Source organism: Culex pipiens, chromosome 1 (genome assembly GCF_016801865.2).
Source record: "Culex pipiens pallens isolate TS chromosome 1, TS_CPP_V2, whole genome shotgun sequence".
Lineage (NCBI taxonomy): Eukaryota > Metazoa > Arthropoda > Insecta > Diptera > Culicidae > Culex > Culex pipiens.
The window spans coordinates 47,686,406-47,697,603 of NC_068937.1; the positions used below are offsets into that span (position 1 = coordinate 47,686,406).

Consider the following 11,198-nt stretch of genomic DNA (forward strand, 5'->3'; position numbering starts at 1 on the left):
AATTCTTTATGGTTTATTCCCCACTAAATGCTACTGTGAAAACTATTTTCGGACATTAAAATATATAGTAAATAAAGTAAATTTTACAGTAGTTTTATTGTTATTCATAGTATGCTATTTATATTCAACATTGAACCACTTTGTTTATTTGTTCATGAATTGTTAACGCCTTCTTCAGTTTTTTGCAAATCGCCAAAAGGAATCCTTCCACGACGTTTTCTTTCGCTTTCGATTCCTTTTGAAACCCTCGATCGAGACCGGTTCCTGTTCCCCCTCGGGTGGGTGATGCCGTGGTGTGTTCAGTCTGTCCGCCGGTACCTTTTGTCGACTGGATACTCCGGATTGATTTGCTGGTATTGTTAGTGTTAATAAATGAGAAGACAATTAAGTTAAGAAAAATCTTAATTTAAATAATCAAAATCTGGGGGATGAGACGAGAGAATGCGTAACGTGATTTTCGAATGAGCACAAGCGTGACTTTTTCTTTGCACTTGAATAATTTGTTTTGAAATCTTCTGTGCGCATTTTTTTTCAAGTTTTCGGAAGACAAATTACTGCGTCAGAAGTGGATGAAGGTTTGCGAAGTCGGTTTGGAACAAAATGTAAGCAAGAGCTCTAGGAAGTACAGTGCCCATTTTGAGACAAAGTACAAGTCTTAATAAATAACGTTTTGTACTAGAAAAAGCGAATCGTGCCCACAATTCGGGCGGAATCAATTGTTGGAGACGACCTCCGGATGAGCGCTGAAAAGGGAGAATTAGCCAGTAAGAAGTGGGTCCATTGGAAAAAGAATGGCTATACGACAACTTTACTGGTAATGGTTATGGTGATTCCGAGAATAATTACAAAAGGTTCGCTGTATCAAAAGAAAAAGAAAATCAACAAACCATATTTGGTTTTTACAATAATTTCCCTAATGAATGGTTACAATACTTGCTGCTTCTGGCGAACAGTAAAACGGCTCCGCTTTGCAGTTCAAAACGGTTCCGCTTTTGAACCGCTCTATTCACCCCCCCGATCAAAATTCGCAGATTCTGTTCTGAGATTCTTAAATGCTTTTATTCAAGATATTTAAACAAAAACTTTGGCTATTGAATTTGAAATTTATTTAAGCCCTTTATTTTAAATTTCTCAAATTATCAAATCGAATGCAGACTGTATTTGAATTTTTGAACCCACAGTTTCTAATTTATTTTTTTATACCTTCGTTTTTTTATTTTAAATTTTCAGGATTTGCAAATGCCTCCTGTAAAAGAAAAAAAAAACACACGAAATAAACTTAAGAAAGTTACCCAAGCAAACCATTGTTTTTTTGCAAGCAGTTGACTTAGTCAAACTTTTCGACACCCTCAGCAAACGTCAAATCAGTACAAACTGGTGCCGAATCTCTTCCATAAAGATCCGGCAATAATTTTTATGGTTTGACGTTTGCGAAAAAAAAAGAATCTTGAAAATTTAAACAAATCACTTAGTGCATCAGACCATGACAAACATCTGCTGCTGCTGCAGGAGGGATTCGGCCATCTCCAAATTTCACGAAACGCCTGATATTTACATCCCGGAGCTCTTCCGATTCGTTGACGATTGAGGATCCTGTAAAATAGAAAAAAAGGTATTTCCTAAGAGGGCTATAAAAATGGGGCTGGATACACTTCAAACGGCGACGACGGAACGTGTGAGCGGCATAAACAATCGGACGCGACTGGCAACTTCTTTCAAACCGTTTCGGAAGAAATTCATACAAAACATAACCACACACAAACACTACAAACGTCGGCGATGACGATGCACAAATCTCGGACGCGATTGCCAACTTCTTTGGAACCGGAAGAAGTTCAAAAACACACGCACCCACACACGACCGACGACGGAATCTGGCACAAATCCTGGACGCATCTGGCAACTTTTATCCAAACCGGTCCGGAAGGACGACGACAACAGAATCTGGCACAAATCCCGGACGCATCTGGTAACTTCTTCCAAACCGGTCCGGAAGAAGTACCAAAACACACGTACCTACTTCAAACGACGACGATGGCGACGGAATCTACCCCAAATTGCGGACGCATTAATGTTCTTCACCGATCCAAATACTCACCAAAAGTTGCTGACACTAATCCTCTTCTCCCTCCCGGATCAGTCACCCGGCAGATTTGACGCCGGGAGTTTGGTTTTTCACAAGCACACGCGATTTCATTTCGATTAAAACTTTTGAAACTGCGGCCAACACAAACAGGATCGAACATGCATCGCGAGTGAAAAAATTTGACAGCTTGCTCAACCCGCTCAACCATGGTGCGTTCGTTTGGGAGCGTCGTACGGTTCAGGCGACGACGTCAGGTGTCATGGTGTGTTCATTTTGGGATCCTTATCATTTTATGCCTTTTCTATTTTTGAGTAAAAATGTTAAAATGTTATAATATTAAAATGTTTAAATGTTTAAATGTTTAAATGTTTAAATGTTTAAATGTTTAAATGTTTTAATGATTTAATGTTTTAATGTTTTAATGTTTAAATGTTTAAATGTTTAAATGTTTAAATGTTTAAATGTTTAAATGTTTAAATGTTTAAATGTTTAAATGTTTAAATGTTTAAATGTTTAAATGTTTAAATGTTTAAATGTTTAAATGTTTAAATGTTTAAATGTTTTAATGATTTAATGTTTTAATGTTTAAATGTTTAAATGTTTAAATGTTTAAATGTATTAATATTTTAATATTTTAATTTTAATTAATATTTTAATATATTTATATATTAATATATTAATATATTAATATATTAATATATTAATATATTAATATATTAATATATAATATATGACACTCAACCCCCGGTGGTTGGTCACTTTTTCGTTTGACACTTTTTTAGTTTGTACCCCGTTGGTTGGTCAAAGTCAAACTAAAAAGTGACGAACTGTCACTTTTTACACGGCGCTCACGCACACTATCAAAACAAACGTTTGGTAGTGTGTGTGAACTCCGTGTAAAAGGGGTGTCAAACTAAAACGTTGCCCCGTTCGTTTGACAACAGTTGGTGTCAAACCATCGGGGTTTGAGTGTAATATATTAATATATTAATGTGTTATAATATTAATATATAAATATATTATTATTTTAATATTTTAATATTTTAATATTTTAATATTTTAATATTTTAATATTTTAATATTTTAATATTTTAATATTTTAATATTTTAATATTTTAATATTTTAATATTTTATTATTTAAATATTTTAATACATTAATATATTTATATATTATAATATATTATATGTCCGGGACCGTGGTGTAGTGGGTAGTCGGCCTGGGTTCGATCCCAGACGGTCCCGGTGGCATTTTTCGAGACGAGATTTGTCTGATCACGCCTTCCGTCGGACGGGAAGTAAATGTTGGCCCCGGACTAACCTAAAAAGGTTAGGTCGTTAGCTCAGTCCAGGTGTAGGAGTCGTCTCCCTGGGTCCTGTCTCGGTGGAGTCGCTGGTAGGCAGTTGGACTAACAATCCAAAGGTCGTCAGTTCGAATCCCGGGATGGATGGAGACTAAGGTGTAAAAAGAGGTTTGCAATTGCCTCAACAATCAAACCTTCGGACACCTAGTTTCGAGTAGGAATCTCGCAATCGAGAACGCCAAGTCAATGCTGTAGAGCGAATAATTTGATTTTTTGAATATATTAATATATTAATATATTAATATATCAATATATTAATAAATTAATATTTTAATATTTTTTTTTTTGTGTGGGAACAGTTAAATAATTAATGTTTTAATGCTTAAGTTTTTAAAATAATTTGATTTGATTTGAGTTTTTCACAAAATCGTTTGTGAAGTTTTGTATTTGAAATATAACTCGTTTTAAATACTTTTATTATATTTAAAAAAAAAATCGTTAAAAAAGTTCACACTACGCAACTATAACATTACAATGAACGTAATGTAACAAAAAATTGGAAAAAATGCATTATGAGATTTCCAATACAAAAACCATAAGATTTGCTGTATTCATGAATTTTACGATAGTTTTATTGTTTCCATTTATAACATTTCCAATAACAAAACCTTCCAATTATCTGTAACCATGAATTGTATAGTAGCTTCATCGCCATTCCAGTAAAGTTCGAAAAAGTCAACAATAAACTTACCATAAATATTGTAATATGTATTGTAATTGGATGGTTTTAACAGTGCAAATCATCATACATTTTTATGCGGGTAGCTAGAGTCCACTAGAACTCTTCCCTGAGTCCACTATAGGAGCCCACTAGAGTCTTCTAGTGTCCACCAGATTCCACTACCGTATACCGTATAGTATATATACTATAAAAAATGAGTGACTCTAACTCCGACTCAGGCTTCAAAATTTTCAGCGACTCTGACTCCAGTTCTCTCTAGGACTCTGCTATCCTCTAGTGGACTTTAGTAGATGATAAACTCTGAAGAGCTATTATACATATTATAATAGTGACATTCAGCTGCCTCTGGTGGAATCCAGTAGAATCTTATACAATATAATTCATACAAAAATGTTAAAAGTTAACTGACTCTGATTCCGAGTCCAACTGCTGAAGTTTTTGTGACCACGACTTCGTATTTTGAGAATTTAGCCAACTTGACAAGTTAGATCGAATCCACCCCACTTCACGGTTCAATCCATTTGACGAATCCAGCTAGGGTGACAGATTCCCAAAGTAAAGCCATGGGAAAGCTGCAGCCGCAGAGCTCGTCGTCGCCCGCATCGTCCCCTATACATCTTTCGGTGTCCTATTCGCCCGCCCAGGGCAAGGTAGATTTACCGTAAATCCAGCGCCACCCCGGTAAGGTGACAGCCTGGAATGCTGTCGCACCCCTTTTTCCGAGTTCCCAACTCTTTTGACGCGAGATACGGTAAATAGCATTCTCTAAATTGTTTGCCTCTTCAGCGGCGGCGTGGTACTTTAATGTCTCTTTGCGGGCCGGGTGGAGGAAATTTGAAGCTTCAGCGTAGTCTGGCTTGATAGGGTTAGGGTCGTAACGAGTCCACTCTCCGGGCAACGAAGTAAGGGTGGAAACGTTCGATTTGTCAACCTCGGGAAACATCCGAAAAGATCACACGGTTCTTCAAACTGTTGTGATCAAAGAAGACTTCCGAGAACTGGAGATAACGAGCGCTATTGGCATGATTTTCGACAAATGGCGCTTCAACACACCTGCTCCACTAATCACATTGCTCCTTTTGACATTTTGTGTTCGTGCGTTAGCGTGATGTCAAACGTCAATCAGTGCAATGCTGCGGTTGCTGTTGCGTCCCAAGGGGGTGCCAGATCTTCACACATTTGTTCCGGGTAGTTTAGTAAACGACTCTGGAGAGCTGTCGGTGGTGGATTGTTGCGGAAGAGATTTGACAGTTCATAACGTGTAGAAAGTGGCTCAATCAAGTCGTTTGGGGAATTTCAAAACTCTTCAAAGCACAAAATTTTCTTGATTTTTTTCTACGAAATTTTGACAGCAACAGCAGCTGAAAGCAACTGACCTGTTATCAACGCTCTATTCGAAAAAAAGGGAAGGTTCCGCCCTGAAACAGCAGATGAGAAACGTCAAATCTTGGGATTTGCGTCCAGCCTGAATCGCAGCGCTTCAATCTATCAAACAACCTGGTGCCATATGTGCATTTTCGAAAAGATACCCTCCGGGGACGGGTGACGTCCCCTTGTTCATAATGGAAAACCTTCATCCACTGGTAGGGCGACTGCAAAGGTACAATCAACACCGGTCTTTGACGTGTGAATATTAGGGAAACTCCGGTTGCTGGTGACAGTTCTTTTTCTCTTGGCCGAACCGTCATCCTTGGTGCGTGTCACAGCCCTGGAGGTGACGCCGACATAGATGAATAATAAAGATGTCATGCTGTGGATTTTGCAAGGTCGATAAGTTACTTTGAAAAGTACGTAACTTACGGCCGTCATCTACAATCAACTTAGAAAATTTGCTGGGCTGATATAACTTGCTATGCAGTTGTTTGTTTACCTTTGAAATGGAAACGTCAACTTACCGTACATTTTGAAATTTTCCAATCCATACGTCAAGTATCTAATTTCATTACTTTTGCATTGTAGAGATCAGATTTGTTTACAATGATTCAAATTTTCTAAGCTAAGTGGTTGTAGATAGCCCATCATTCGACAATTTTTCAACTTACAAAAGTTCCGTAGGAACTTTTCAATAGGGAGATGGCGTCGCTATTTTAGACCACGTTTTCCACTTTTTCTCCATCGAAACCGACTACTTTATCGATTTCATTTTGCTGGGCGAGATAGGACGCCGTCTATTTTTAGACGATGACTCAGCACTTTTCCACTCTTGCACTAAAAAAAAACCAGATGGCAGCACGATGTAACGCCACGTCCCTATAGAGCAAAACCTTGATTGTAAACAAGCAGCCTATCCCACCCAAACTTAACGTAAACTGTCACTTTTGTGCAAAAGGGATAGACTGTTTGTTTACAAACAAGATTTAACCCTTTTGAAAAGTTTCTACGGAGTTAAGTTGCTTAGGATAGATAAGATAATTCGAAACAGTACGTAACTTACGACCGTTATCTAACAATCAACATTGTATTATCTACTCAGTTGAATTTGAGAAGATGTTCAAACCCTCAATCAACCAAGAGTCTTATCTAGTCAATTCAATTTGGGTTTTTTTGCCGAGAAGTAACCAAACAAACTTATGTTTTCAAGTCCCATATTGTCTAGTGGTTAGGATATCCGGCTCTCACCCGGAAGGCCCGGGTTCGATTCCCGGTATGGGAAGTTTTTTTTTATTTTAACCTTCGATTGACACAGAATTTCTTTTTAGTTGTTAACTGTTCTAGTTATTCGAAAATATGATGTCTTTATTAAAACAAAAAAACCTCACAGCGTCGACCTTTTTGCTCTATGGAACCATTGCCCATTTACGAATCCGCCTCACCGAGAAAGGTGTTCAATCATCTCCTCCGGGGCGTCACGTGCCACGAGTCCTGAGAGACCTGAATAATTTCGGTGATAATTAACACCGACGTGTGCGGCTCAACGTCCATTAGCTGTCACACTGGTGAGCAAGAGCGGACACCGTCAACGAGCATTAAATTGAGAGAACTCAAAAAGACTTCAAATCTTCCAAGAATATCAAGGCAGAGGGGGGAAACCCCGTAATTGAATAATGATCCCTCGTCTGGGCTCGATCCGGGTGCTGGTCGGGACAGATGAGGTGATGCTGGTTCCATACCTGGTATTTACTGAAGGTTATGACACTGTTGAGCTGTCACGCGTGCGGAGAAGATGCCCTCCAGCAGTGGCAAGTTCTATGCGGGTGGCGGCACAAACGGACGACGATCGGCTGGTGGCCTTAAATTGATGGAACGAAGCAAGAAATAAAGGTAAATTAGATCACAAGAGATGCGGGATTCACTGTTGCTGCTGCTGAGAGAGAGAGAGAGGGAGATTGCGTTGTTAAATACCTTTAATTGATTTCAATTAAGGAGTGGATAGTCCCTGCTGTGGGAAGGCCCCGGCGGAACTGTTGTTTGTTGAGATGAGTAACGATTCGGTTTTTGGAAGGTGTTTTCTACCAGTAGAAGAAAGAACCCATATTAATTGATCCAGTTTCGGTTGTTTTGGGAAAATTATTCCGTTATTTTAAAATCATTTAATGATAATTTTTTTGTTTTATTAACTGAAATTTACAAATAAATTATTCAATATTTTTTAAATTCAATCAAATAGTTATTTGAAACCAAGTAACAATAAACAAACTTCTTTTTTCAACCAGTTCGAGAAGTTAGTCGCAAAGTTACAACATCAACGGAATGAAGTGCCGTCTAGGTGAAGCAGTGTTGCCATCTATTTTGCCCAAAGTACATATTAACGATGTACGCTGTGGTTAAATACTTTCCAGCGACGCAGTTTGCAGTTTGTTCGACACCAACCCACAAGAGTCTCGTCTTGACAATCCGAAGCGCCCTCGGCAGATTTATTCAACCACATAACGGGAAACCGGGGCGGCGTGGCGGCTGCCAAATAATGTGGCATTCGTTTGGACAATTTGTTTTAAAAACGGAAATGAGAATTGAAGCTATTAGAATTTGGGGCTGTATTTGTTTTTTGTTTGAAAAAAAAAACTTCATTCCTAAATGTTAAAAATACTTGATTTCATTTTTTCAATTTCTGGAATAGTTATAATTTGAAAATGAAATACTTGAAGCTGGCTTTTATCTCTTTAAACAGTAATTGTTGCACATTAACTAAGGGATACTCCCGGATACTCCCGGATTCAATTCCTTAGGCGAAAATAAGTAACTGGTAAAATGTTGTGCAGAATCGGTTAAGGTTTAACGGTCGCTATAGATCATTAAAGTTAGTGAAAAAAAAATCATACAAAAACGTCTTCTTCAAATTGCTAATAACTCGTCAGGGTTAACTCGGATAGTTTTGCGATCTTAAACAAAGTTGTTTTTCATTTTTTTTTCTAAAGAACCTCACACTCGACAATGATCTGACACATTTAACGGTAGAATTTCTTGCTTTTCCCTATAAATTTTTGCAACCTTAACCGATTTCGCTCAAAAATGTCACAGTTTCTTACTTTTACCTAAAGAATCGAGCCCGGGGGTATTCGTAAGATATTCCAATTTTTTCCTTTTTTCTTGTCACACTAGTGGATACCATTAACTGGAATGTTTTTGATAGGATTTCAAATTGCTTGATTTTCATTTTTTACTGCTTGTCTTAAGATTTTTCCAAGTAGGCTTTTTCAGAAAATTTTTGTGCTTAAAAATTAGCTGCTCTATTTTTTTTATTTTGGCTTCCGGATTGACTTCGACAGTTACAGTCATCCCACATATTCGGAACGGTTTACAGATCGGCCGATGGTCAAACAATCATAGAAAATCAATAGTCGAACATAATGTTTTGCTTTTATCTTCATGTGGAAGCTTTTCCTAAGATCTTTCGATTGAGGTATAGACCGGCTGCAGTTTTTTACGTTTTATGTCAACTTTTTAATGAAAAACATTGACCCATGAAAACCACAAATTCGGAACACTTTTTTCTTACGGATGTAAACAAACCTTGGTTCTCTCCAGGAGTACAGATTTTTAACAAAATAATGACTTCACACACTGAAATTAATGAAACTCAAGCTTAGTGATGTTTTATACATGGTCTGATGATTTTTTTTTGTGTAAATTTCAGTTAAATTCAGGTGTTCCACAATTGTGGGAGGCACAATAACAGCCCACAATTATGAAACAGGCCATTTGGAGGCAGTGTTTTGCTGCTCTGAACAAAATAGTCTTGGAATGAAGTTTTTTGTTCAAAAAGTACTACTTTTACTAGTGAAATAGCAAGATAATGTCCAAATGAAGGTCCTAAAAATAGTAGGGTCGACAGAAAAGCTGCATTTGGCATGCTATTGGCAAATATCTCAAAAATGTTCCGAATTTGTGGGTGTTCCGAATATGTAGGATGACTGTACTGTGGTTCTTAAAATTTCAAATCAAATTTGTTTTTTTTATGAAGATCAATTAACAGCTTGGGGACCATCCATAAACCACGTGGACACTTTTTTGGGAATCTCACCCCCCCCCCTTCGTGGACAATTGTTCATACAAAAAAAAATCTTTTTTGTATGGAGCGTAGACAATCGCTTACCCCCCCCCCCCCCCCCTAAATTGTCCACGTGGTTTATGGATGGTCCCTTGACAGCAAGTAAAAAATCATTCAACTACAAGAAAATGTATTTTGGTATTTTTTTATGAGAAATTTTAAACTTGCCTCTGTGACCAGTTCATTGAAATGATAAAAAAATTATGTTTTTCATGACAAATACTGGTTTCAGCTCTTGGTAAATGGTAAAGCTTTTTAGTGTTGGTTTCACTCCAAACAACCCAATGTTTTCAAATATTTTTTTTTTTTTTTTAGTTTTATTATAGAGACTTTACACCATTGTGCATTCATCTCTTCAAGGTGGATAGTGAAAGAGGAAAGATTACAGAGTTTAAAATCACTTCAATAATTATTACCATGCCTTTTTTCTAACGATTTCTGTCTATGTTTCAAATATTTAGCGGAATATTTAAAGAGTGAATTATCAAGTTCTTCAAGTTTATCTTCGTCCTCTTCTTCCAGGGATTTTGAAGTTATCTCACAACCAGAGTTCGGAAAACCTCTCACTCACAAATTGAGTAGGCTTCCTCACAGCAAACACTCTCGATACTCACCGTGAGTATGAGGGCTGAGTAAATTTACTCATATTTGAGTAAAATGAGGGTGTGACTAGGCCGTTTCCAGCAATTTGTTATTTACAAAATCATTGACAACATCAATCCAAAATCAAGTGTCTTTATGAATCGGTTGTACATTCGAGGTAGCGTCAATGTCTGTAAATCCGAAGGTTCTGTGTTGGTATTAATTATCAACATTTTTTTGTCTGTCTGGTATTTTTTTTTTTCATTGCTGAAAAGGAAACCTTGGATTGTCAAAGTCCAGCGGATGGGCAATTATTTTCATAATTTTAAGATTGGTAACCGGTCGAATCCGTTGAGGATAGAAAAACCGCAGGATAAATCGGAGGCCACAGACGGGGGCAGCTTCTGCGGGTGGATGTTGGCAGCCATACCAAAAGAAGATGGCCGTGTTGCTGTGGGTAATGGTCACTCCCTTCGACAGCTGTGCAACTGTGGCCACTCTCGGTCGCTGACAGTTCTACCAATATGTCTTGCCTAAGAACCAAGAGTGGAGCCTCATTGGCCGCCGGTGGCCCTAGCCTAAAGCTGTCCAAAGCACTGTATCGACCTTTTTTAGTTTTCATTGAACCTCCAAGCCAAAGTCACCGGCAGCTACTGCAACTTCTTTGGCGTGTCCCGATTCTGAACCAAAACACATTTGTACAACTGTCGACGACCGGGAGTGGCCACTAACCTCAGCTACACGGCCTTCCACTGCTGGTAAAGCTGTTAAAATTCACCCGCAGAGGCATCCCCCGTCTAAACAACCTCCGACCTATCCGTCGGTAGGACTGATGGAAGCTGACAACAAACTTTGTGATTAAAAAAATTAAAATCGCTGAAAAAAAAACAGATAAAAATCAGGATTTGAACCACTGTCATAAAAAAAACTAACCTAATCCACCTTTGTGGTTGATGCCTTCCTCACTTTTTACCATAAAATGGGTAATATGAGTGGTT

General features: G+C 37.9%; 1 non-coding gene across 1 annotated transcript; it reads left to right on the top strand.

Annotated features, from left to right (window-relative positions):
• The first annotated feature begins 6,711 nt into the window (after window positions 1-6,711).
• On the top strand, window positions 6,712-6,783 carry Trnae-cuc (transfer RNA glutamic acid (anticodon CUC)). Its single transcript has one exon. It is a non-coding gene; the product is annotated as a tRNA-Glu (tRNA).
• The last annotated feature ends 4,415 nt before the right edge of the window (window positions 6,784-11,198 follow it).